General features: G+C 35.5%; 1 protein-coding gene across 14 annotated transcripts in view; it reads right to left on the reverse strand.

Annotated features, from left to right (window-relative positions):
* The window catches only part of MAST4 (microtubule associated serine/threonine kinase family member 4), an 880,607-nt gene that overhangs the window by 622,233 nt on the left and 231,340 nt on the right, over positions 1-27,034 (reverse strand). The window contains exon 1 of one of the 14 annotated variants that reach the window (XM_074200316.1): positions 16,217-26,253. The exons of the other annotated variants lie outside the window; for them this stretch is intronic. The gene's annotated coding sequence lies outside the window, so the exon portion shown is untranslated. Of the gene's footprint in view, positions 1-16,216; positions 26,254-27,034 lie in introns of those variants that run through there. 14 annotated transcript variants of the gene reach the window in all.

Consider the following 27,034-nt stretch of genomic DNA (forward strand, 5'->3'; position numbering starts at 1 on the left):
CAAACTACAATTTCATCAACCTAAAAAAGGGGGGAATTGTACTAGTTTGATCTATTAAAAGAATTGATTTTCTTTCCTCCCTTCAGAGGAAATATGTAAATTAGAACTTTGATATCACCATCTTAGTTTTGTCTGCCAATTCGACTTGAAAAAAAGTCAATTTCTTTCCTTACTAAAAGGAACAATAATTAAAACAACATAGAACAATGTCATGGCCCCAAGCTGAGGGCCACTGCTGAACAGGGTCTCAAAAAGCAGTTGATAATAACTACTGGGCCCACCTTAAAAATAACTAGTCCAAAGATGTATTATAGATGACTAATATTATAACTCTGGTTAAAAATATAATATTTATATATGTGTGGTTTTCATGTAAGAATCAGATATAAAAATTTAGTAAAGACCAAAGAATTCTGCTTGGAAAATATCACTGGGAACCTCGGTCATGATTCTATTTTCCTGTCATTTCAATATTCTAGTTATGTACCAGACCTTTAATATAAGTATTTGATCTGTTGCTGGAATTGTTTACTCAACAAAAGTCTATATTATCCCAGATACCATCATCTCCAGATCACCTACATAATTAAAGATGTTGACAGTGGTTAACAAGTAATAGTGGTACTGAACTCTTCTGTGACCTGAGGTAGAGAGAAGTAAGAATGAGAGGAGAGACATGCATAACAACTACAACAATATAAATGTAGAAGAAATATAATTTTATAAGATCCTATGTAATTATAATAACCAAGCTTGGCCCAGAGAAAGAGCCTCAAACACTATCTCCATCCCTTCTTTGAAGAGGTATTTAGGAGACAGACTGTCAGAGTAAATGTGTTGATTATTCAATGTTGCTTCTTTCCCTCCTTTTGGATTTTTGCTACAAGAGATAGGATAAGGAAGAGGAGGAACAGAAGGAAGGATGGATGGAAGGATGGATGGATGGATGGATGGATGGATGGATGGATGGATGGATGGATAGACAGACAGACAGATGGGGGGAAGGAGCCCTCAGGAAAGGATTAAGTATTTATATGACAGCTACTACGTAACAAAAGAGAAAATATTATCTCCCAACTACCCCATCCCCACTTGTCAACACTCCTCTTTTCTTAACTTTCCTGTACCTTCACAACATCTTTTATATTAGTTTGACACCATTGGGCCTGTGTGTGTGTGTGTGTGTGTGTGTGTGTGTGTGTGTGTATGTGTATGTCTCTGACTCCTGTTGACAAAGTACTAAAATCAACAAATCCCTTATATTCAGAAAACAAAATACATGGAATTACAAAGGTAGCCAATTTTATAAAACTAAAAATATCATTTTCCACCCATCCAATTTCATGGAAACTCCAAAGTGTCCATAAAGCATAAATCTAAGATGCCTGAATTGGGAGGAAGTAGTACTCAGCTAGGAATATGCTGGAACACACATCATCACACCCTCTGTAATTTGCACCCCTTTCTAAATTACTTTAATCAATACTGACCTCATATGCCATTTTTGTAGAACAATCTAACTACAAAAGGGCACCAACATCAAGTGTTCCATAGAAACAATAAAGAAAAGGCACCTAGACAAATGCAAACTTAGCTTCTAAGTGAGTTCAAAGACAAAAAAGTGAAATGTGCTGATATTTCTATCTTAAAATAACTTTACCTTGCAAAACTTTAAACTCTTTGGTCAAATGCTTACAAATAACATGTTTACATTCATGACAAGTATACACGTTTAAGGAAACCAGGCCACTTGAGCAAATCATAGTGCCTAATAGAAATAAGCAGAACTTTGACCTAAAAAGCAAAACAAATTTTCTTGGATACAGCAGACTTAAGAGGAATGAGTCACCACTTTGCAGCAGCTTAGTGGACTAGAGAAATTTTTAGGGAATGGATTAACCTGGAGTAGAGACTAAAATATCTTTAAAAGAATGAAAACCAGTCACTGAAGAGCTTGGAAAATTGAAGAAAAAACAAACCAGGACTCTGACCCCAAAGAAATAAAAGGAATGAATCCTTAGCACAGGTAAAGAATAACATTACCTTTATTTATCTAGCTATGTATAATATACATACTATGTGTTTTATATATATTTATATATAACTAATTTTGCATATTTGCACATTACATATAAAAACATAAAATTAGTAAATTCATGTAATATACATATATACTTATATATAAAAGTATAAGTCAACATGTACTTGTAACAGTTTTATAGTACACACGTTCAAAAAAATTTTAATTTCATGCTATGTTCAGTAGAGAAAAAGGGGAAATGAAGTGAGATGGGAAAAGGAGGTAAAAAAAAGAAGAAAGGAAAGAAGAAAGTAATGGCCAGAAGAAAAGGGACAGACTAGGATAAAATAGAAAAGAAAAGGTTAAAGAGAACAGAAGGAAACAAAGAGACAGAGAGAAGTAGATAAAAATAATCTGCTTGACCCCACATCCCTCAAGTGCCAATTCACTTAACTCTAGATCCAATCTTGTCCCTAAATCAGAGCAATCTGAGTAGTTAAGGTCAGTAGTTCATCAGCTCAAGAGGGAATCTATCTTGTAGCTGGTCCCATTACAATCTAAATCTCCCAATTCCTGAGCAACTATGCCCTCACCTTGCATAGTCATTCATCAAATATGCTCCTCAAAGACTAGATTTTCTGGGCCTGATCCTATCTCCTCCTTAACTGAGTCTCTGAAACCCATCAATCCATCCATCTAGGACCCCACTGATTGACTGTCCTACTTCAGTCTACAGACCCACTCTAGGTTAATGAAATTAGAGTAATCATTGCTAGTTAACTAACTTATCTATTCCTCCTTAGGTGACAGCTAGGTGTCCAAGTAGATAGTGCAATGACCTTGGAGACAGGAGGTTCTGAGTTCAAATCCAGCTGAGTGCCCTTGAGCAAGTCACTTAACCCTGACTGTCCATGTTGAGGGCTATCCTCGGTTATCCTGATTCATATCTGGCCACTGGACCTGATTGATTCCAGAGGAGAAAGTAAGGCTGGTGACTTAGCACAGCAAAGCCTCATTAAAATTTAATTTAGGTGCTTGTAAGGGCATTCATTACCTCCCTAATGTCATAGTCTTCTTCAAGAATGAAGGATACAGGAGGCAGCTAGGTGGCACAGTGGATAGACCCCCGGCCCTGGAGTCAGGAGTATCTGAGTTCAAATCTGGCCTTAGATACTTAATAATTACCTAGCTGTGTGGCCTTGGGCAAGCCACTTAACCCCATCTACCTTGCAAAAACCTAAAAAAAAAAAAAAGATTCACACATTCAACTTAAATCAATGTATACCATGGAAACAATGAAAAGGCTAACAGACTGAGGGGGGGGAAGGAAAACCAGATTAGGGGATTAATTGTAAATTTCAAAAATAAATAAATAAACAAATAACTTTTAAAAATTAAAAAAAACATCATTTCATTCTAAAGAAAAAAAAAAGAATAATGAAGGATACATACCAGCTCTGTTTGTGGTATCAAAAAATTGGAATTCAAGTGAATGTCCATCAACTGGGGAATGGCTGAACAAATTGTATATATGTATGTTATGAGACACTATAGTTCTATTAGAAACCAGGAGGGATGGGAATTCAGAGAAGCCCAGAAGGATTTTCATGAACTGATGCTGACCAACATGAGCAGAACAACACTGTACACCCTAACAGCAACATGGGGATGATGATCAATCTTAATGGACTTGCTCATTTCATCAGCGCAATAATCAGGGACAATTTGGGGCTATCTGTGATGGAGAATACCATCTGTATTCAGAGAAAGATTTGTGGAGTTTAAAAAAAGACTGAAGATTATTATCTTCAATTTTTAAAAAAAACTTGTTTTATGTACTACATAATTTTGCTATCTCTAATATGTTATTTCTTCCTAGAGATATTTTTTTCCTCTCAACACATTCAATTTTAATCAACGTATAGCATGGAAACAATGTAAAGATTCTCTGACTGCCTTCTGTGGGAGAGTGGAGGGAGTGTAAAATTCAAAATCTTACCAAAAAATGACAGGTAGAAACTACTATTGTATATAATTGGAAAACAAAATATTTATACCATGAAGGGCAATGCTTAATAAATGGTTGAGGATGTTGACTTAACATGAGTCCTCTCCTATTTCGACTCTGACAAGAAATTGAACATATACAAAATAACGAAATAAAAAAGAAAGAGGAAAAAAGAAGACAGAAGGACAATGGATAAGATAGGGAAAATAAAGGGAAAAGGTGACTTAGTGGTTATGTAAAAACAATCATTTGTTATCAGGCAGAGAGATATGTTTCATTACTGTAACTAATTAACTACTTTTTACAGCTTTTCAACAGTTTCATTCCTTAAAACTATTCAAGTGTGGGCTTAGTATTTGTGATATACATATATATATATATATATATATAGAGAGAGAGAGAGAGAGAGAGAGAGAGAGAGAGAGAGAGAGAGAACTGAGTCAAATTTTAACAATACAAGCCAACTGATAAATATTCAAAAGATATGAACAGAAAAAAGAAATCAAAGCTCTTGTAGTCATAATTTAAAATGGCTCTAAATCACAATGGGTTACAAATATGCAAATTAAAACAACTCTGAAATACCACTTCACACCTATCTAATTGGCTAATATAACAATAAGAAAAATGTCAAATGTTGGAAGGAAAGTGGGAAAACTAGGATAAGAATGCATTATTGGTAGAGTTGTGAATTGATCCAACTTTTCTGGAGAACAAATTGGAACTGTGCCCAAAGGACTATAAATTTGTGCATACCCTTTGATCCAGCAATTCCACTATTACGTTTGTATCCTAAGACATTTTAAAAAGGGACAAGAGGACCTATTATAAAAATATAAATTGGAGTTCTTTTTTTGGTAGCTAAAACTTGGAAATTGAAACAAAGTCCATCAATTGGGAAATGGCTGGTATATGACTGTAATGGAATAAATATTATACTATAAGAGATGATGAGCAGGATGATTTCAGAAAAAGCTGCCAAAACTTACATAAACTGATACAGATTGAAGTTAGCAGAATCAGAACACTGCACACAGTAACAACAATACTGTTATGATTAACAATTGTGAATGACTTAGCTGTTCTCAGCAATACAATGATATGATGATAGCAAAGGACTCATAATGAAAAATGCTTTTCACCTTTCATAGAAAGAACTGATAATCTGAATGCAGATAGAAGTATACTATTTTACATTTTCCTTTTTCATTTTTGTTTGAGTTTTCTTCCATAGAATGAATAATATGGAAATCTTCTAATTGCACATAATTGTATATTCCTGTCTAAGGGAAGAAGAGGAAGAAAGGAGAAATAGAATTTGGAACTTTATACTTTAAAATAATGCTAAAATTGTTTTTACATCTGATTAATGAAAAAAATAAAATATTAAAAGAAAAAAATTAGGCTTAATGGAAGAGTGACAGGATTCAGAAGGGAAATTATTCCTGAGGCTATTGCAATAGTAACCCAAGAAATACATCCTTGAGGGACAGATGAAATCAAACTGAAGCTCAGATTTTAACTGAAGATTATCTTGGCTTTCTTTTTTTATATTTTCATCTTTTTCTGAACAGTTATATACAAACTGTCTCCATCATTAGATTGTAAACTCCTTGAGGACAGAAAATGTCCTTTTTGGAATTCCTAGTCTTTATCGGAGCCTCATGCAAATAGTAAGCATTAATAAAGGCTTATTTCCATGACTCTAAAATTTAGTCAAAGAAAAGTACTAGTAGAGGTACAGCAAGAAGAATTCATTGATTAGTATCTATTAAACAAGGTATTAGATTAAGTTATAATCCTAAATAAGGTATCTAAGGTAATAGTAAGCTTCTGGTGAGAAAACTGCCCTCCCAATGCAGATGTCATTTCAACATGTTTTAGAGAGCTGCCTAGAGGAATGAAAAATGAAATGACTTTTCCAATGTCATATAGCCAATACATGACAATGACAGGGTTCCAGGTCTCCCAGTGCTTTCTCCTCATTCAGAGGTCATCTTTGTATCTCCTCTAACACACTGCCCATTTGTTCCTGGTTGTTGTCAAATTAGCCCTCCACAATCTATCCTGACTGAAGCTTCCTTCCATATTCAGGCTTTTGTTGACAGGTTTCAAGAGCCCTTCCCTGCCTTTTTCTCATATCAACTGAAAAGTGACAGTGATGCACCAGTACCCCTCACTTCTGGTAAGGCTCTCTAATGTCCCTAAGCTCCCCTGGGATCCTTTCTGCGCAGCTCCTGTTTAAGCCTAAAACTCCAAGATTATTCCTTTGATTCTGGACAGCCGAAAAGACAAAGCTTTCATCATAAAGAAGGGGAAACTAGAAGGAGAGCTTGAACTGAGACTTAAAGGATAAATGAAAATGGTCACTAGTGGTTGATTGTCTGCCTGTTAATTACCTAATCCTAGCATCATTCCATCCCTGCCACTACTCCTTTTTGGGGAAGGATGGCTAAGAAAGGACAAGTAGAGCACATTTGTGATGTAAAAAGAACCTTCTGTCTAGAGGAAAGTCTTGGGGGAGAAGAGAAAAATTAAGCTAAATAAATAGGGTGAGGCCAAGGGGTCTTGAAAGCATCACAGAAAAGGTTAACATTTAGCATCCAATATGATTTCTCTTTCATCACATTCAACTGTATAACAATGTATAACACAGAAACAACGTAAAGACTAATAGACTGCCTTCTGTGATGGGTGGGGGGGGAAGCAAGATTAAATGGGGGGGAACTGTAAAATTCAAAATAAATAAATAATTTTTTTAAAAAAAGATTTAGCATCCAAGATTTCTTGGCTGGAAAATATCAAAGTAAAGTAATGCTAAATGAAGACCATTTTGACACTTGGAAACAGATTGAATTGGAATAAGGGTACAAAGTGGCATTAGTAAGGATCACCTGAAATCAGCTAACCCTAATGAGGGTAGTAGATAGCATTTTTGAAATAAGAGAAATGTGATATGATCGCAAGATTTTTAATAAAGATTTTCAGAAATATACCATAAATTTAAGTATGTCTTACTTCAAGAATGCATGATTTCATAGTGTTCTCCCTCCCCAGCACAGGTGGGGATCCTTAAGGCCACAGGTAAGACTGTCCTATCTTCATTAGTGTCCAGGAACAAAAGCAACAAAAACCAATCATCTCTAGTGACTAAATCTTAGTCATTAGTCCTTAAAGTGTTTATGAAGTCCCTAGAGACACTCCACAGCTATAACTGAAGATATAAATTATACGTAATACACTTGTGGCCTGAGAAGAAATAATTTCCATGAAGGGGAATACCATTTGTGGCTAAACCTTTAAGATTAGTTTACACTGGAGTGGCTAGGTGGTGCAGTGGATGGAGCACTGGTCCTGGAGTCAGAAGATACCCAAGTTCAACTCCCGCCTCAGACACTTAATAATTACCTAACTATGTGGCCTTGGGCAAGCCACTTAACGCCATTGCCTTGCAAAAACTAAAAAAGATTAGTTTACCCCCTAAGAATTTCCTACTCTTTCTAAATGATTCCTGGATCTTGTGTGAGATCTTTTAAAAAAGTATTATGATTTACTGTTGTTTTTTTTTATAGCAGTCATTTCCAGATATACTTCTAGGTAGAGCAGTGGATAGAGCCCTAGGTTAAGAGTCAAGATGATCTGTGTCCAAGTACCTGAGTGATCGATCATTGGACAACCTACTTAACCTTTGCTTCCACAGCTTCTTTAGCAAAAAAATAAAAAAATGAGGATGATAAAAATAGCTCCTTTTTTTCAGGGTGGTTATGAGGATCAAATAAGATAATAGCTATAAAGTGCTTAGTATAGTGTCTGCCACATAGCCAGGATATATAAATACTAACTACTACTATTATTATTATTACTGGACAGCTAGGTGGTACCAGCCCTGGAGTCAGGAAAAAAAGAGTTGAAATCTTATCAAAGAAACTTTCTAGTTGTGTGATCCTGGGAAAGTCGCTCAACATGGGTTGTCTCAGGTTTCTCATCCATCACATGATTTGGCAAAGAAAGTGGCAAATTGTTCCATTAGCTTTGCCCTAAAAAACCCCAACAACAACAATTATCATTATTATCTGCCACTCTCTCCCTCCTCTTTGTCTGTCTGTCTGTGTCTGTGTCTCTCTCTCTCTCTCTCTCTCTCTCTCTCTCTCTCTCTCTCTCACACACGCACACACATACACAAACAGACAAACGGAAATATCTCTTGCCTGTGAACAAAATTCCATAGGGTATCTTGTTTCACTTATCTTTGTATTGTAAATTTTGATTAACATAAAATAACAGGATTTTTTATGATGACAGCTGTAGGATGGTATCAGGTACAGAACTGCTTGAGGGCAGATTGAAGGTAGAAACAGGGACAGAAGTCCTCAAAATTTTAAATTAAATATTAATTTGCTATTACCAAAAAAAATCATCAGAGAGAGGTCTTCAATATCTAGTTATGTGGTGGTCATTCTGTAGAGTCTATAACTAGGCCTGTTCTCATTCCCTGACTAACTAGGACAATGAAATAAAGTTTTTATCTAATTTCTTTCTTTTCCTTGCCAGAACTTCCTGCAAAAAGGACTTAAAGGTAGGGGAGATTAAAGCAAAGGTAGATATTTCCTACTCTGATGCTGGTACCCTCCTCTCCATATTACTGGAGAAAGAAATGGATTATTGGTTCTATGGATGAGATTCAGCAGGGTCAAGTATACAAATTACTCTGAAATTCGAAAGTATTGGCATGTAAATATTTTCTCCTTAAAAAGAGCTTGAATTTGATTTCAAATTGGAACTGCCATTTCCTTTCCTTCACTCAGAATCAAAGGAATAAAGAGAAGTTTTCCCCAACGGTCTTATTTTGGACAACTTGAGGGTGACTTGAATAATGAAGAACATTCTTAGTGAAGTGATTTTCTTTTTTTTTCCTCTGCAATGAAAGACTCTTCATTCACTGCCATGGCTAATTAAGGCAAAGAATGAGAACAGGGGACTGGTGGCAAGAAGCTATAAATAATTAAATAGTTCAATAACCACTCATGAAGGAAAGCAACCCACCAAGAACTTCATGGATTATTGTGCTGCCAAATTTAAGGCAGCCCCAACACTTTCTAACCAAAGTTCAATTTCCACAAAGAAAAACCTAATTTTAAAATAAGATGCATCAGTTGGAAAGTGTCCAATCAAGTGCAACAATCTATGATCACAATATAATTCACAAGGCAAGCTGTCATCGACTACACATGCAATGTGACTATAAAGTAATGGAACAGAATTCCATAAGCCATGCATGAACATCTGTCTTGTTATGTTATAATCATACTGTGTATATGCCCTTCATTCCATATAACCTGATGGTCTTAAGAGCAACTGCACTGTTTTAAAAAAATGAAGAAGACAATGAGGAGGATGAGGAGTTAAAGGGGAAGAAAAGAGGAAAAGAAGGAAAAAGAATAGAGGAAGAGGGAAAGCAGGAAGAGAGCAAGGAAAAGAGGAGAAGAAAAGAGGAGGAAGAAAAAGAAAAAGAGAAAGAGGAGGGAAAGGAGGCAATAAGAAAAAGAGGAGGAAGAAGAGGTTAAGGATAAGGAAAAGGAGGAAAAAGAGAAGGAAAAGGAGGAAAAATAACTGAGAAATAGCAGGAAAAGGTACAACACAGCTCTCGCAGACACTTCTTCCACAAGATCCAGATGCATTAGTCCTGATCAAGAGATCGAAGATAAAATCACAGTGAGTCATTTTTCTAACCCAGGTCAGCACAGGGTGACAGAGAATTGTGTATTCTCTGTGGAAGTTGATCTATACCAAGGTGTGTTTCATGGAACATTCCAGGATAAAAATAAGGATACTTTATGCTAGACATAAAAGTGAGAAATGATCCCAGAGGAACCCCACCTTGTAGGGGCATGAGAACAGATGTAAACTAGCAGTTCTGTCTCTCATCATCCAATATTAGCACACGAAGAGACAGGTTGTACCTGATTATACCATATCACAGGCTAGTGCTTGCCCCATCTTGATTAGCGTGCCTCACCAACAAAGGAGAAATCAAACTAGTTAAGACCAAAAAATTCCACCAGTAGCCAGACCATCTCCAATAACCAGTCCTGTTTCCTATAAATCAGGTGTTGGGATGTTATGATTCTGGTAAAGGCAAGTGAGGCCACCTTGCACATCATAGCCCTTCCTATAATAAACATAATTATACAACTCATGCCTCCAGTAATTTGATTAATTGGTATGGGCCTCTTCATTACAAAAGGACTAGTTAGTAGTAGTTAAGCAAGTTCAGAAGCCAACAGCAGCTTTGTGGCTCTGACCTCAGGAAACAGAGGAGGGTGTCGGACTCAGGTCCCCATTCCAATCTGAAGTCTTCAGGGGAATAACTGAACCAGGAAACCCAGACCAAAGAGAAACCATAAGTTCTATCACTCTGAACCAGCAGGCTTGTTCAAATGAAGTAGCAGTCTACCTGGGGCAAATCCACAGGCATGTTGTTCAGGTCATGAAATGAGAGTTAATATATTCTAGTTAAGAAACTTGCAAAGCTAAGATCAGAAACTTCCCAATGACACTTTTTCCTGCAATATTGTACTCTGGGAGAACTGTAAGCTTATACTCCTCATTCTGAGCAGACCCTGGATGAATGAATCTTGGATGAAGATGATTGTCCTTCATTCTCAAAGAGGACTCCAAAATCAGGGAGGTGATGTCATGACAGGCACATGAATTGGATTTGAGTGAGGTGGGGTACTGTGCTATGTCTCCAAGTCTCACCTTCTCTTCCTGGGCCATCTGGTCCAGTGGCCAGATATGAATCAGGATGAATAGAATTGGTCCTAAATGTGAAGCAATTAGGACTAAGTGACTTGCCCAAGGTCACACAGCTAAATTAGTGTCAAGCATCTGAGGTTCGATTTGAACTCCTGCTTTCTGTCTCCAAGGCCAGTGCCCCAACCATTGCCCCACCTAGCTGTCCCTTGAAATCTTAGAATAATACAACACTCAGTACAAGAAAGTTGCAGGAAGACACAAGTTCGACTAAGACATTCCCTCAAGGTGGGCAAGTAGGTGACAGAAGGGATAAAGGGCCTGCCCTTGAGTCAGAAGAACCTGGGTTCAAATCCTGCCCTCAGATGCTTGATATTTACAGGCTTTGTGACCTTGGGGAAATCCACTTAACCCCATTGCCCGGGGTGGGGGGGAAGGAAGACATTCCCTCCAGAAGTCCTTTCCTCTCCAACAAATAAACTGGAAAGGAGATTTTAAATTAATAATAATAATGATGATGATGATGATGATGATGATGAACAGTTTTCATAACATAGGAATCAAAGTTATTAATAATCATATGAAAAACGCTCCAAATTATAGATTGGAGAAATACAAATTAAAACAACTCTGTGGCACAGCTCACACCTATCAGACTGATTAACATGATAGAAGAGGGGGACAATGCTGGAGGGGACACTAATATACTGTTGTTGGAGTTGTGAACTGGACCAACCATTCCAGGGAACAATTGGGAAAAAACTGAACAATTTGGAAAAAATACTCAAAGGGCTATACAATTTGATAGAGCAAAACCATTATTCTAGGTCTGTAACCCAAAGAAGATCAAAGGAAAAGGAAAAGGAGCTATTTATACAAAAATATTTATGTATCTCTTTTCTTATGGCAAAGAATTGGAAACTGAGTGGGATATCTGTCAATTGGGTTCTGAACAAGTTGTAGTAGTGTAGTGATGGAATACTATTATACCTTACGACAGGTGGAGAGGTTCAGAAAAACTCAGGAAGATATACAAGACCTGATGCAAAGTGAAGTGAGGAGAACATTATATACAGCAACAGCAATATTAGGATGATGATCAACTGTGAAAGCTTAGTTACTCTGATTAATACAATGATCCAAGACAATTCCAAAGGATCCATGATGAAAATGCTATTCACCTCCAGAGAGAAAACTGATGAACTCTGAATGCAGACCAAAGTACATTTTTTTCATTTTAGTTAATATGGAAATGTTTTACCTGACCTCATATGTATAATAGGAGTTATACAGATTATCTTCTCAATGGGTAGTGGAAGGGGCTTGTTAAAAATGAATGTTAAAAGCAATGAATGAATGAATGAATGAATAAAGAAGGATCACAAGCTAAAGTGGAAACAGAATGAATCCACCAGTCACCATGTGCAAGGAGTCACAAATGAAAAATCCCTGGAATGTTATATCTAAAATTTAGAGCATCTAGGTCCAAGGGAAAAAAATACTACAAGTAACCAGATAGAAATAATTCAAATCTGATTCACCACAGTCAAGATCACACAAGATATAAAAGTCACCACTAAATAAAGGAAGAATGAGTTTGGAATGATAAATTCCAGAAGACAAAGGATATGTATTTAGGATATATAAAATATATATCCATAAAGGATAAAGGATGTTATATAAGAATAACTTACCAAACAAAACTAAGTAAAACTACATATAATTCTACCACATAAAAATGAATTTTAAAGAAGTAGTGGATTTTAAACTATTTCTGATAAAAAGATTAGAGTTAAACAGAAATTTAGAACTTCACACAAGGGAGTTATGAAAAGCATAAAAAGTTAAATATAAGTGAACAATGATAAGGTACCAAGCAAGTATTAGACGTTTGTATTCTAGTATGGGGAGATGGTACATGGCCACTCTAAAGCTCATCATTACCAGGGACCTGGTAATTACAAAGAGTCTCAAAGCGTAAAGGGCAACAATATACTGATCCATCAATTTGCCACAGCTGAACAAGGTATGGTGTATAAACATGATGGAATATTATTATGCCTTAGCAAATGATGAGGGGAAGTTTCTGAAAAACCTGGAAAACTTTTATAAACTAATACAGATTAAAATCAACAAAACCGAGATTACAAGTTATATAACAACACTGAAAAAGCAAAGAAATTTAAAATACATAGTAACTCTAATCAATTCAATGACAACTTTTAAAATTCATAAAGAAACATACTGGCCACTTCCTCCTGACAGAAGTAACAAACTCAGAGTACAAGTTGAGACTTTAAAAACAAACAAAAAAAAAAACCCCAAGTCCAATTGTGAAAATTTCTTTAGGTTAACCATACATGCTTGTAAATAGGGGTTTTATTTATTTTTCTTTCTCAATGTGGAGAAGCACAGGGAAAAGAAGGCATATAATTTTTTTAAGAAAGAAAAAAAGAATGGAATGAGAAACTACTAATTCTGTTCAATATGGCAAATTCAACAGAATTGAATAGCCATAACATTATCTCTTCCTTACAGTGACAGGCTAAAGTGTTCAATATCTCTAACAAATGGTTATTACAGTTTATCTTTGGAATCAGGAAGACAAGAGTTCAAATCCCTAATCTCACAAAGACTTACTAGTTGACCAGTCATTTCACCTCATTTGTAGAAGGGGACTAATAAAATTTAGAGTACCTGCGCCTCACATGGTTACTGAGGGTCAAATAAGAAAATATACATAAAAATTATACACTGACTTTAGAGTACCATATAAATGTCAACTATTCATAATAAATGAGGGCATGGTAACACTAGTAAAAAATTGAAACCATTTAGAGCTATTTAGAATATAGATGAGTCTTCTATACTCTTCTGTAAATATCTTATTTGGGGTAAGAATATGGCATAGTAGCTTTATAAAGGAATTAATTTTCCTTGGAAAAAAGACCTTCTCATTGCCATGGTTAATCAAAAAATGAGAAAAACAGAATGATAGGCAAAAAAGCTGTGAAAAAGGAAAGTAACACAGCAGGTTACTCTAAAAGTGTCCATTTTACCAAGCACCAAACAAGAGCCAAACAAGAAAATAATCTTACCTCTAAACATTTATATTCTACAACTAAAAAGACTGCAGATAAGAAGAATGAATGCTTTTTAAGCATTCCACAAGTGGATTTTTTTCCTCTCTTCTTTCAAGCAGCTGAAACCACCATTGTCCACCTCCTCTGGAGCAGGTAGATTTCTGTACAAAGCAATATGTGAGACTTCATGCAAGCCTCAAACCAAGGCTTTCAAAGCACTACTAACTCACATTTCAAGTTCTGCACTTAATTGCTTCTGCTAATCAGCATTATGTGATATGTGAATTAATAATGCTACTATGGAAACCTACATCAGTGAGGGTTACATTGTTACCTTAATATTGTGTGAAATATAGCCTTTTGTGCACCAAATTATGTATAGAGAACCCTTCCTATAGCCCTATATTGTCATTTCTCAGTTAATTCATTTTAAAATTGAATCATTCTCAAGACAAAATTCACTTAAATTTCTGCTAAAGTTCAGAACAACAAGATTTGACATCTGGAAACCAGGCTCCAAGTCTTGGTTGTATTTATTACCACCTTTGATTATGGATAAGTCAGGCCCCCTGTGCCTCAGTTTCCTTTCTTGCAAAATGAAAGGGGTCAAGGAAGGGGTAATAACTTAGGTGACTTCTAAGGGTTTTTTTGCCATTCTACATCTATAATCATAATTTCCTAATTTCCTAATATATATAAATGTGTATATCTATATATACAGGTAAAGATTTTTATAGATAGAAATATACAAAATCAAAACTTTACTGCATGAAAATAAAATCTCCACTTTCTTATTACCATCTACTGAACTATGAACATAAAACTCCTTGGAGCTTTCAGAGATATCAGCATAAAGACTTGCCTCTTGTTGTCTAGGAAAAAAGATTTCACTTTTGAGAATGGGACAACAATAACAAATCATCTATCATACCTTAAGAATTGATAGCTAGGAAAAGCAACCTAGTCAGCATTGGCTCAAGCATCTCCAAATGGACTAGATAAATGACTTACTGATCATTGTTGCTCTGCTAGTGTCAATAACATTTTTTTGGTTTGTGCAAGGCAGTGAGGCTAAGTGACTTGCCCAAGGTCACACAGTTAGGTATTTATTGTCTGAGGTTGGATTTGAACTCAGGTATTCCTGACTCCAAGGCCAGTGCTCTATCCACTGTGCCACCTAGCTGCCCCCATCAATAACATTTTTAAGACAATCTGGGGAATTACAAAGAAAATCAAAGATACTATAAGTACCATTTAAGGATTATATTATAAGAAGAAACCCTTGAAATCATCTCTTTTTCCTGTCTCCTTTGGCATCTTGCCCCAGAGAGCATCCTCCCTCTCCCTCATCTCCATCTTCTCCCTTTCTATTGGCTCCTTTCCTCTTCCCATTTTCACACCCAGTCATCGTCTATTTTTTATAAAACTTTTACTAAACTTTGACATCCCTTCAAACTACCATCCTCTGGATGCTTTTGACTCTGAGTTTTTGTGATAGTGTTTTACAGTAGTTCACACAATATCTGGCATTACCAGTACTTGATAAATACTTGAAGAATTGAATTTTAAAAGTTCTCAAAATATCACTTTACCAAAATAGACGAAAAAACCCCAGATTCCCATTCTTTCCCATAACAAATTAGCAATGCATCTGATCAAATACCAAAAGACATAGTACTGAATTTGTGTCATGGGACACCCTAAAATTTTTATTATACCACTTTACCTTGTCTGAATATAATCTCCCCTTACACTCAACCCAATTTCTTTCAGCCTGTAATTAAGAATTTGGTTTACCTGAAAAGGAAAAAAAAACTACATTTTGCTGATCTTATCAAAACAGAAAGAATTAACACAATTACACTTTGCTACTGATGTCTACACATTTCAAAAGAATACATTAGGATGTTCCATACCATTACACACAAACAGACTAAACATAGTCTAATGGTCCACAATAAAACGGAATTGCTATACAAACCAGTAACAAAAATGGAACCAAGTTCCATTCAGTTACCAAACATTTATTGGAGAAACTGTCACACAAGCAAAAAGGGAAGGGACTTGGGGTCAGAGGGCTAGAGTCCCAACTCTGCCACTAAAATTGTTCACAAACCCTAGGTATTTCAACTCTTTGAGAATCAATTTCCTTTTTGGTAAAATGAGGGAGGTGGACTAGAACAGTCTCTTCAAACTCTCTAATGTGCCCATGCTCTTTGAAGATATAAGATATAAATCCCTGACCCAAAGATTTCATTTAGTAAGGGAGGTCAGTCAACATGCATTTACTAGAGATCAAGAAGAAAGCAATACATAGGAGCAGTTAGGTGGTACAATGGTTAGAGCACCCACCGTGAAGTCGGGAAGACTCAAGTTCAAATACAGTCTCAGACACCTAGTAGCTGCATGTGATCCTGGGCAAATCACTTATCCTCAATTGCTTCTAAAAAGGCAAAAAAAAGAATAAATAAAAAATGCAAAATTAAGTAATATGAACTTGTTCATATATAAGATGAAGAAAAACTAGAAAAATCTAAAAGGGAAATTGGAGAATCTTCAAAGATCAAGGTGAGGCTACTCAAGGAAAAATTTTCAGAGAAAGTGAACTTCTGGCTGGATAAGGAATGAAGTAATCAATTTGGATTTCTGGGGAGTGAAAGTAGACTCACAAAACTAAAGATAATTGAATGGGAATTCTGAGAAGGTAATCAAGCAAACTGACTATCAGTTGATAGAGAGGTTATATCTGTAGTAAGAGATGAGTTTGGAAAGGAAGGGTAAAAGGGCACTTGATATAAAGAAATAAAGAATCTGGCTTTGGCCCAACAGATAATTGAGAGCCATGATAAGGGAAAGTACATAATACAATGTAAATACATTGGCTTTTGTGTCAAAGATTCAAAACCCAACTCTTCTACTTACTAGCTATGCAAGGTTGGATTTAACCTCTCTGGGTCTCAGTTTCCTCATTTGGAAAATGAGAAGGTTAAACATTCTCTAAGATGCCTCCAAGTTCTTAATCTATGATGAAAACTCTATGACTAAAGTTTCTGAAATCAATTAGTTATGTATCTCTGTATAAGAAGGAAAAGTTAACCCCAGGAATTCAGACATGAGGAAATGAAGGCCTTGGACAAAGGAAATAGCAATGGAAATAATCAAAAAATATTTATTAATAATTTATTCCAGGTTCTGTGATATGCTCTGGGAATATGAACAAAGGCAGAAACAATCTCTGTGCTAAAGGAAGAGATAATACATAAAGAGGTACATACAAGATACAAAGAATAGACAGATATGACTTTTAGAAGACAGAAAACAGAATTAGAAAAGAGACAAGATTGTGAGGGAAGAAGGTAGTATGTTCAGATTGGTCATAAAAATAATTACTATTACACCTCCTGAGAAAATGAACATCAAACAATAAAATCAAATGCTAAAAAAGGAAGAAATGCTACAATTTCAATTCACAGATAACACCATCTTAATAGCTGAATTACATGGAGACACAAGGAAAGGTGAAGGCAAGAAGCAGGAGAGAAGACAAAAGCCAACAGATCAGTCATCTCAAACAAATGTTTCAACCCCTTTTGCTAATTTTGGTGCAGGGATAAATGATGACCAACACCTAGATGGAAAAGGAAAATATCGTAGGTCTCATGTTCCAAAATATTCAGATGTTAGGCATTCTTGTAGACAAGTTTCGGGAACTCTCAAGGTTCGAACTCTGAATAGAGATTCCATTAGAAAATGCTAATACTCATGATACTTTCACCCATAAAATACAAAATGATGCATACATTTTAAAATAGTCATTTACATTTTTGAATAATAATAAGCTGAACAGTTTGCTTTAAAATCTCCCCACATTTCCTTTTATCCCAAAGGTATTATGGTTAAGGGTTCCATCAATAAATTCCAAGCCTAATAATGTTAAATGGTCAAATTAGCATGATAAAGGTTGCCACTGACTCAATGGGTTAATGATAAGACACATTAATTTTTCAACCTTAAATGATTTAAGGCAAAACCAGAAAAAAAGTTCTTGGGTAGGTGATATGGGAACTATATTAGGAAGAATAGGTTGCCAAAAGAAATGGGCAGAATGCCTGGTCCCCAGAGTCACCCGACCAAGGGAAATGCCAATTTTCAAGCCCTTTGCTATAATACAACTATAGAGACATTTACTGGAACTCCATATGTTCAAGGTAGGAGTTTGACAGATAGATCCCTTGCCTCCAAAGATAACAGCTGTTTTGATTGGCATCTATTTCTAAGTTACAACCAGGGCTATTTTATCATAAAACACGGAACAGACACTCAAGTTTTAGTGAGCAAATGATTCTCTCTGTCTCAATGGAAGAACAGAAATTCCTTCAAACAATGCTAGTGGATATAGAATGAGAGTTGGAGTCAGGAAAACTCATCTTCCTGAATCAAATCTGGCTTCAGATACTTACTAACTGTGATTCTAGGCAAATCACCTAACCCACTTTGCCTCATTTTCCTCATCAGTTATGAGTTGAAAAAGGAAATGGCAAAGATACTAGACTGGTTGGCCAAATAGAATCACAAAGAGTTAGACAACACAGAAATAACTAAACAACAAATGGAATAATATTGGTACTCTCTCACAAATTTTTAATCAAAGCTATAAAACTTACAGAGGTAAACTGGTGTTTTCTTTAACATAGCAAGTATAGGGGCAGCTAGGTAGTATACTGGAGAGAGTACTGTCCCTAGAGTTGGGAGGTCCTGAGATAAAATTCAACCTCAGACACTTAATAATTGCCTAGCTGTGTGACCTTGAGCAAGTCACTTAACCCCGTTGCCTTAAATTTAAAAAAAAAAACATAGCAAACCTACAATAAGTACTGCTTCAAGTTCAAGAACCTCTTTTTAACCCCTCATTATAAAGAAAGTTCTTGAAAAGGTGACATATTATTACTTACTGAGTTCTCCATTTTCAAGGAATGCGCCTCCTCTTTTCAAGAATGTTTAAATGTTATATAATTATGTGACAGAAATTTAAATAATGTATTTGCTGAACAGAATTTTGATGGATTGAATAATCAACCCTGATGGCAGGATGCTTAGCCCAGTCAAAAAACATCTATTAGCGAACCTATGACCTTCTTTCCAGATCAGACAATCCAGAAGCAAGAAAAATTCAGTCGGTGAGTACGAAGGTATGAATATATACACATGCATGTTGAAAAGCTTGAAACATGTATAGCTGGTGTTTTTCTTTGTCATAAGGGAAGGGCTCATTGGACTGGGACAGTTGAGGAGAGGGAATTATATTCAATAATGACTGTGACATAAAAACAAAAGGAAATCAATAAAACTTATTTAAAAAGAAAAAAAATTACTGACAATTTTTGGGCAAGAACTTACTAATAATTAAAGTCTTTCCAAATGTACTTGTGTGTCTGTGTAGTTATTTATAACCAAAAATCTCTCAATTTAATAGATTCAAATGAATAATTGTGCCACAACATTACATTCTCAGTTACTGCCCTTTAAATGACTACTAATCAGGGAACCCAGGTCAACCCACTCTGATTCTAATGGTATTCAACAACATCAAGAGCAAATATGCCTATACTGAACAGAATTATAAAACAGCATTAGATTTGCAGACATTCTTTTCTATTATCTGATCTGTACATTTATATCAATAAAAACAACCTACATTTGGAAAGGGGAAGGAAAAGACTTGACTTCATAGTTCAAAAATACAAAACCAAAACCAACACTGAACCAGATTTCAAAGACACTTTCAAAGCAGGGGAAATAAAGAAGTACAAATTGAAGGAGGAAAATTACCTATTTATCTTCATCAATAGTTGACACCATCATCATTTGGCCTCTAAAAAAAAGATTCTTTAATTTGCTGAAGAGAATATATGTCTTCTGGGAGGAGATTTGGGGATTTAACATGAATACTAATGATGAGAAAACAGTTTCCTTCATATGCAAAATCCATCTCTACTCTTTCAATTCAAATGAGATTCCAACTAAGTTTCTGTTGGAAGCTCTGTTTTGCAATTTATTTATTCCCCTCAGTGTGGGAAGGAGGCTAGGTCCACCACCAACTAGATCCCAACTTCTTATGGTTTTTTTATTTTCTTAAAGGCAAAATATTACCCTTTGTACCAGTCAGCTTATAGCAACAAACTCAGAATTCTTAGGAACAACTGTCATTCTTAACTGCTGGAGAAGTTCCCGGATAAAATACTAGAGTACCCTTTCAAGGAAATGTAGCCACCGACTGACAGAATGCCATTCATTCATTACCACCACCCCCCCTTGGTAAATGTAAAACATTCTTTTGGCACCAGCAGCTTGCAATAAATCATTCAGCCTCATGCCAAAGCTCAAAACTCTGCATTTATTAATTTTAAATAAGGCAGAATGCCCATTATCAGTCATGGGCAATGACAATATTTTTCTGGCCCCATTATTTGTTTTATGCCCATCACAAAGCGGAGGGGAAGCAACCCTACTTCTGACATTTTACAGCCTGCTAATCACAACTGTTTTGCTTAGGAAAAAAATTTATTAAGAAAGCCTCAGAGCATTATGCTAGTCAGGTTAGAGAGCTTAGAGAATGGGGAGCCCACAGTGAAACAGGCTTAGAATTGAGGCCCTCGATACGGAGCACAGAGGCTGATGTATAAATCAATAGGAGATGATTAAAATGCTGCCATATGAAGCTCTTGCATAGTTAATATACATTTCATTATTGGGGGGGGGAGAATGCCTTGTAGGAAGGGCCAAATGATATGTGTCTTCAGTGAAACACAGGCATAACATACAAAGAGGTTTCTCAAATAGACAAATTCCAAGAAACTGAGCTTACCATACTACCATTTAAGCTAACTCTTCAAAGAAAGTGCTCCCTCAAATGTCATTATTTTAATTTTAAACTTCCCCATAAAAGTCAACCCTATCATAACCAGTGGTTGTAATATTATACATCTTCTAATTGCTTTTTTTCCCTCCTCTTCCTTCCAAACCTGGTTTCTATAAAAACCAAACCATTCAATTCAGATCTTGGTGAAAATATCTAGGCATGGTCTCAAAACTCACAGAAATGTCACCATATATGTAATTATTTTACTATCCCTTTGACAATATTCCCACCCCCAATAAACACACAAAGCAGAAGGAATAAATATCCTGGGTCTTTGGTCTACTGAACTTCATTAAAAATACAGTAGTTAGTGGATACAGATATAGCTAAAGGCAACAATAGGCTAATGGCACCCAGGGGAACCCAGGTCAGCTCACTCTTGTCTAATGGCATTCAATAAACACTTTTCCCTCCTCTCCTGGTTAAAGATAATACTCTAGGATCAGCCTTCATCATGTTTTGTTTTGTTTTTAAAGTCTTTTCCACTATAGTTTTTTTTGTCCTTACATCATTTATAGTCACACAGTGGAAAAAAGTCCTTCTCCTAAAGGTTATATTCTGAATCTATTAACATAAGGAGGGAAAAAAGCAATTTTTATTTAATTATGAGAACAACAACAGCAATCTCCTGCTTTCACTCAAGAAACAAGGGGAAACAAAGGCAAAAAAGAGGAAATTACCAAGCTGAAAAAAATGCATTCACTTTGCTTAGATGGAACATGGAATTCTACTTAACACAGCCAGGACAGAAACATTCTTCAAAGGCATCTAAGTCTAGTCCTCCCTCATTTTACAGAAAAGAAAAATAAAGCCTCAAGAGGTCAAAAGATGACCCAAAGTCACCTTAGTAGTTACATAGCAAAGTGAGGACTTAAGCCCGAGTCTCCTGAACTTAATCCAACATATTCATTTCATGAAATGAAATTTCAATTGAAAAAATTCAAAATCATGAGTCTTCTCTTCCAAAAAGAAAAAAAATTACTATATAAGATCAGTGTTATATTCAAATTATAAACAATCTTTTTATTATAATAAATTATTCCAATTCCATCAAAACAATAATGTTATTTTTTAAATGCTTTCATACATTGATTTGAGCTTTATGAACAAATCAAAGTTCACTATCTGAATTTTATTTTTGAAGAAAATTTCCACTTTAAATTTGTGGTTCTTGTATTCAAATTGATCGTTAACTTTATCTTAATCTGTTAAAAATCTTTAAACATGCTGTCAAATATGAATACCTCAGATACATAAGAATTATGCTTCCTTTATCTTTTGGTTACATCTAGATGCCTATCTGCCATAAAATAATATTTACAGCTTGTAAACTCACTGTCCCATATAACCTCAAAAATGCAAAGAAAATGAAATTTATTTTCCCAACATAGTCTATTAAAAATCATATGTTTTATATTCATTAAAAGGGCAAGATTGAGATTCAGAGTTCATTTTTTATATAGTCAAACAAGTGAGATGCAAAGAATAAGTGCAGTACGATATGTGGAAGATCAGAATTCAATAATATTCAAGAAAGTCTAAATTTCAAAGAATATAAGAAAAAGTAGTAAAGCTATAAAATGTTAAAGCTGGCATGTGACCGTAGAGTCTAACTACCCCCTTCCCTCATGTTACGATATGGAAGCATATTTTTCAGTGCAATTGAAAATAATCTATAAAGTCCCTTCCAGACTTTTCCTTTTCGGAAAGTATATAAAAGGTCAAAGAACTAAAGCTAAGGAAGGGGCAAATGGATTAAAGGTGGGAATCAGAATTTAGAACAAGAAATACTTCTAGTCTAGTTGATCTCAGTGCCTTCCCATTCCTAGAAGGGAAGAGAGGTGGTATTAGGGTGTTACCTCATTCTAAAGGCCTTAGGGTATTGATCTGGGGGAGGAAATCCCTTTGATTATGCCAGGAGAAATCTTGAGGGAATAGGTCAAAGAAAGATTTGAGTAGCTTCAGGAAAAGATTAAGCTATACTCTGGTTCTATTAAACAGGGCAGATTGTGAAATCCAAAACTAATTTATCATATTGTGACTTTGCCCTTATTAAAAATTTCTATTAATATTATTTTAAAAAGTATTGTGTAGAGAGATGTTTGAAAGGCATGAAGAGATCTCCAGTTTAGTCAATTTTCTTCAAGCAGAATAATGTTTTAATTTATAAAAATGTCAAATTAATAAAAGTTGTTTTTGGCAGTTGTTTGTGCCTAAATACAGAGGACATTATTGATAATCTTCTCTTTGACACAGGTGAGGAAACTAAGGCCCACAGAGGGGAAATCATTTGCTCATAGTCATACTATTAGCTACTGCATAACCTACTGCATAACCCATGATTCCCTATCTATAGAAGTAATGGGAAAACATTCTAGATGCTGAGTATGAAGGAATTTTAAAAGTTTAATTATTGCCAGATTAAAAATTACTAAAAGCAAAAATAAAACAGGTTTTCCCCAACCAGAGACTGGTATATACTATCTCTTATCTAGGAATTTCTTACAATCCCTAACTTCCCTCACTTAAATGGCATGGGCGGGGGGAGTAGAGTGTGAACCCTAAAACTGGGAGGAACCCCAGTTCAAATCCAGCCTCAGACACTTACTGCATGACCATTTAATCATTTAATCCTGACTGTCCCATCCAAGGCCAACCCCAGTTGTACTCATCCATATCTGGGCACTGGTCCTAGATATCACTGAAGGAAAAAGTAAGGCTGGTCACTTAGCACAGCACCTCACTCACTCAAATCCAATTCATATGCATATCTTGGCATTATCTTCCTAATGCCATGGGTCTCTTCCAATGTAAGGGATACACATCATCATTAATTTCCCTCAAAGCTCAGCTCAAACATCACCTCCTCCATGCTGTCTTCCCTGATCCTACCAGTTGCTGCTGCCTACATCATTATTCCCCCCACCAAATGCCTTCTATTCATTTTGTTTCTACATGATGGTTAGCCTGACAAAGGGGAAGCAACTTGAGAATAGAGACTGTTTGCTTTTTGTCTTTATAGCTTTAACACTTAGGACTGTAAACAGTACAAAGTAGGAGCTTAATAGGTGCTTGACTGTGATTACAAAGTCTTAAATATGAATACTACATTTATACATGCCTCCAAAAAGGTGGAACAGATATACACACCAAGAGTCAAAATATATTCCAAAATAATCACAGTTTAAGCTGATGTACATTCCATATGCAAATGACTTGACATGTTTACCAATATCCACACATTCAATAAAGGAGAAATTGTAAAACGAAAGGAAAAGTTAGTTTAAATGGACTCGTGGTCCCTTTAGCCTTGGACAGATTCCACAATTTTAAGGTTGTATCTAAGGGTAGCTCAAAGGGCAATGGAAAACAAGTGGGAATTAGTTAACTTGCAATTTCTTTTCAATGTTGATTTAGTAATAATAGTTAAAATCTTATAGAGCATTTACTATTTGCCAGGCACTGTCCTAAGCACTTTATAATTATTATCTCAAGGTCATAAAGGACATTACTGAGAAAATATACAAAGAGTAAAAGAGGGGACCCAATCACATAGCAGGAAGGAGGCATAATAGATGGAGAGTTCAAGACCCTTGAAGTAGTACCCTTACAAATAGTACCCTTACAAAATAATAAGAACTAGAGAAATATCTGTAGCACCTACTAGATTCTTTATAGAGGCCTTATGGAAGCATATGGATAGGAAGGTCCTGAGTGGATACATGTTCCCCAACCCCACAGCCCATCCCCAATATGCTGGAGGGAACACACACACATTTAAGAAATCACAAATCCATAGATATATTGAAGGAAGTCTTGAGTTAAACATCATTTTAGCCATGTGGAGAAAATCATAAAAGGGGGGGGATCCAAATACTTCTAAAACTTTCATAATGCCAGCTCTGCAGGCATGCATTACTAGGGAAATTAACTGTGACTTTTATCTATAGTTTTTTTAAATGTCCTATTGATCAGTCATCAGGAGGGACATCAAGTGATCAGCACAATATTTACTCAATCCCAGTTTCTCCACGGTCCTTTGAACACACACAGAGTTGTTTTCCTAGTGCTCTTAAAAGAGTGGAAGGTTGTAGAGAAATAAAAAGCTAAAAAAAAAATAGACTGCATCCTAAGTAACATCTCATAAAAAAAGACATCTATGACATAAATTCGGGGAAACATGCAAAGAGTTGCATGAACTGGCAGCAAAGTAAGGAAAATGATGAAAACAATATGCACTATAACAATGATATGAACAAAAAGAATAATATAAAGCTAACAGTATGTAACCATAATAATCATTGTTGGTCATAAAAAAGATGAAAAGAGGTTGAAGAATTAAAGGAGGAAAGGGAAAGAGGAGGTAGAAAAGGAGAAACAAAAGGGACTTCATTTCTAATCACTGCAAAAGAGGAGTATGAGTTTTTGTCAGATGTGATGGTTTATTGCTTGACTATTTTTGTATTTTTATTTTTTTCAAGAAGGCTCACAGTGAGGAAGGATCTATCTGGAAATGACTGATTTTTTTCTTAGAAAAGCATCAATGAAATTTCAATAAATTGTAACACATGTGGGCCTACACACATGCATACACAGTGGAAAGGAACCTAGGTGGCAATCTAATCCAATCTCCTCTTTTCTATAAATATTTAATAACTGTCCTACATGAAAAAAATTGGGATAAGTGCTTCTAAGCTGAAATACTTTAATTAGATTCATTCCTTGTTCATTTTTCCCTGCCAAATAGAATAAAGCAGACTATACTGTCAATTTGACTTAGATTCAAAAGCCATTTCTGATACCAGTTGTTTAACTTACCTAGTTACTTCACCTAAGCCTCAGTTTTCTAATCTGTAAAATGAAAATTATTTTGCCTACAATTTTATAGAGTTCTTATAAGGCTTAAACATTTTAACAAACCTAAAATGCTTTAAACCACTATGTAAATATCAGTTATTGTTATTACAAATGGTGAAATTAAAGGATAATTTGCAATAAATAAAGTAGTACCAAAAAAAGTTCTCTAGAACCTCAGAGGAAAGTGAGATTATTTATAGTTGTTAGGAAAGGATTCATAAAGGAGGAATTGAGCTGCACCTTGACAAATGGAGATAAGTTCAAGGTATATTTCAGGTAGAGAGAATGATATGAAGATAGGAAGCAGAAAAAATCAAAGGAATATTTGGAGGCAAAAGGATTGTTCACTTGGGGATTTTAAAACAGATCACATTTATATAATACTTTAAGTTTTATAACAATGTTGTGAGGTGGGTAACGTCAGCATCATTTCTTTAATTTATGAAATAAAACAATCAATTCCATAACACAGAATTAAAAAAAAGATGATTGCACATTCAACTGCAAACCTAAAATGTAGAACTTATTATTCCTTTTAAATATATGTTATCATGCAATTTTCTTTATTTTTCTTTTTATTCTTCTCCTTTCCCCCCTTCTCCCCCCCTCCACCCCATGGTTACCATCTTACAACAATGTTGTGAGATGGATAGGGCCAGCATTTTTAGACTTGCTTAACTGATGAGAAAAAGGAGCATCAAGGAGATTACATGACTTACCCAGGGTCATTAGGGTGAGATTTATACCTCGCTGTCTTCTACTTCCCGGCCTACACACTTTCCACTAGGTTATGCTAGGCTTTCTAGGGAAATTGCTTCTCAGAAGAATTCTCTCTCTCAAAGGAAACTGATTCACAGGATGCCTATTTTTAATAAATACTACTTAATTATGATTAGAACTCTTTGCCTTGTTACATTTTCTCATTTTTAAACAAGGGGGACAAATTTACAAAGTTGGAAAGTGAAGCATAGAAAGGTTTCTTTTTCAGTAACGGTGTTCGAATCAGGGCATGGAGGTGACATACTCCCAGATCTGTACTATGCTCTAAACTTTGTGTCTCAATCACTGGAATGTTACCTCAACAGAATACTTATGAAGTCCCTCAAAAAAAAAGGGAAAAGAAGGAAGAAAAGAGGGAAGGAATGAAGGAAATAAGAGAGAAAGGGAGGAAAGGAGGGAAGAAGAGAGAAAGGAGGAAAGGAGGGAGGGAAGGGAAGGAGAAAGAAAGAAAAGAAGTAAAAGAGGAAGGAAAACAAGTTTAGATCATTTTACTTCTTAAATTAATACAGGTCATATATTATGAACCAGCATGATGTTTTGCCACACCCTAGAACTGAACTAAATTAATACATAAATAAAAATTCAAGATTGAGTATACAACAAAGTTGTTAAAT

This window comes from Macrotis lagotis, chromosome X, assembly GCF_037893015.1.
Source record: "Macrotis lagotis isolate mMagLag1 chromosome X, bilby.v1.9.chrom.fasta, whole genome shotgun sequence".
NCBI classification, from domain to species: Eukaryota; Metazoa; Chordata; class Mammalia; order Peramelemorphia; family Peramelidae; genus Macrotis; species Macrotis lagotis.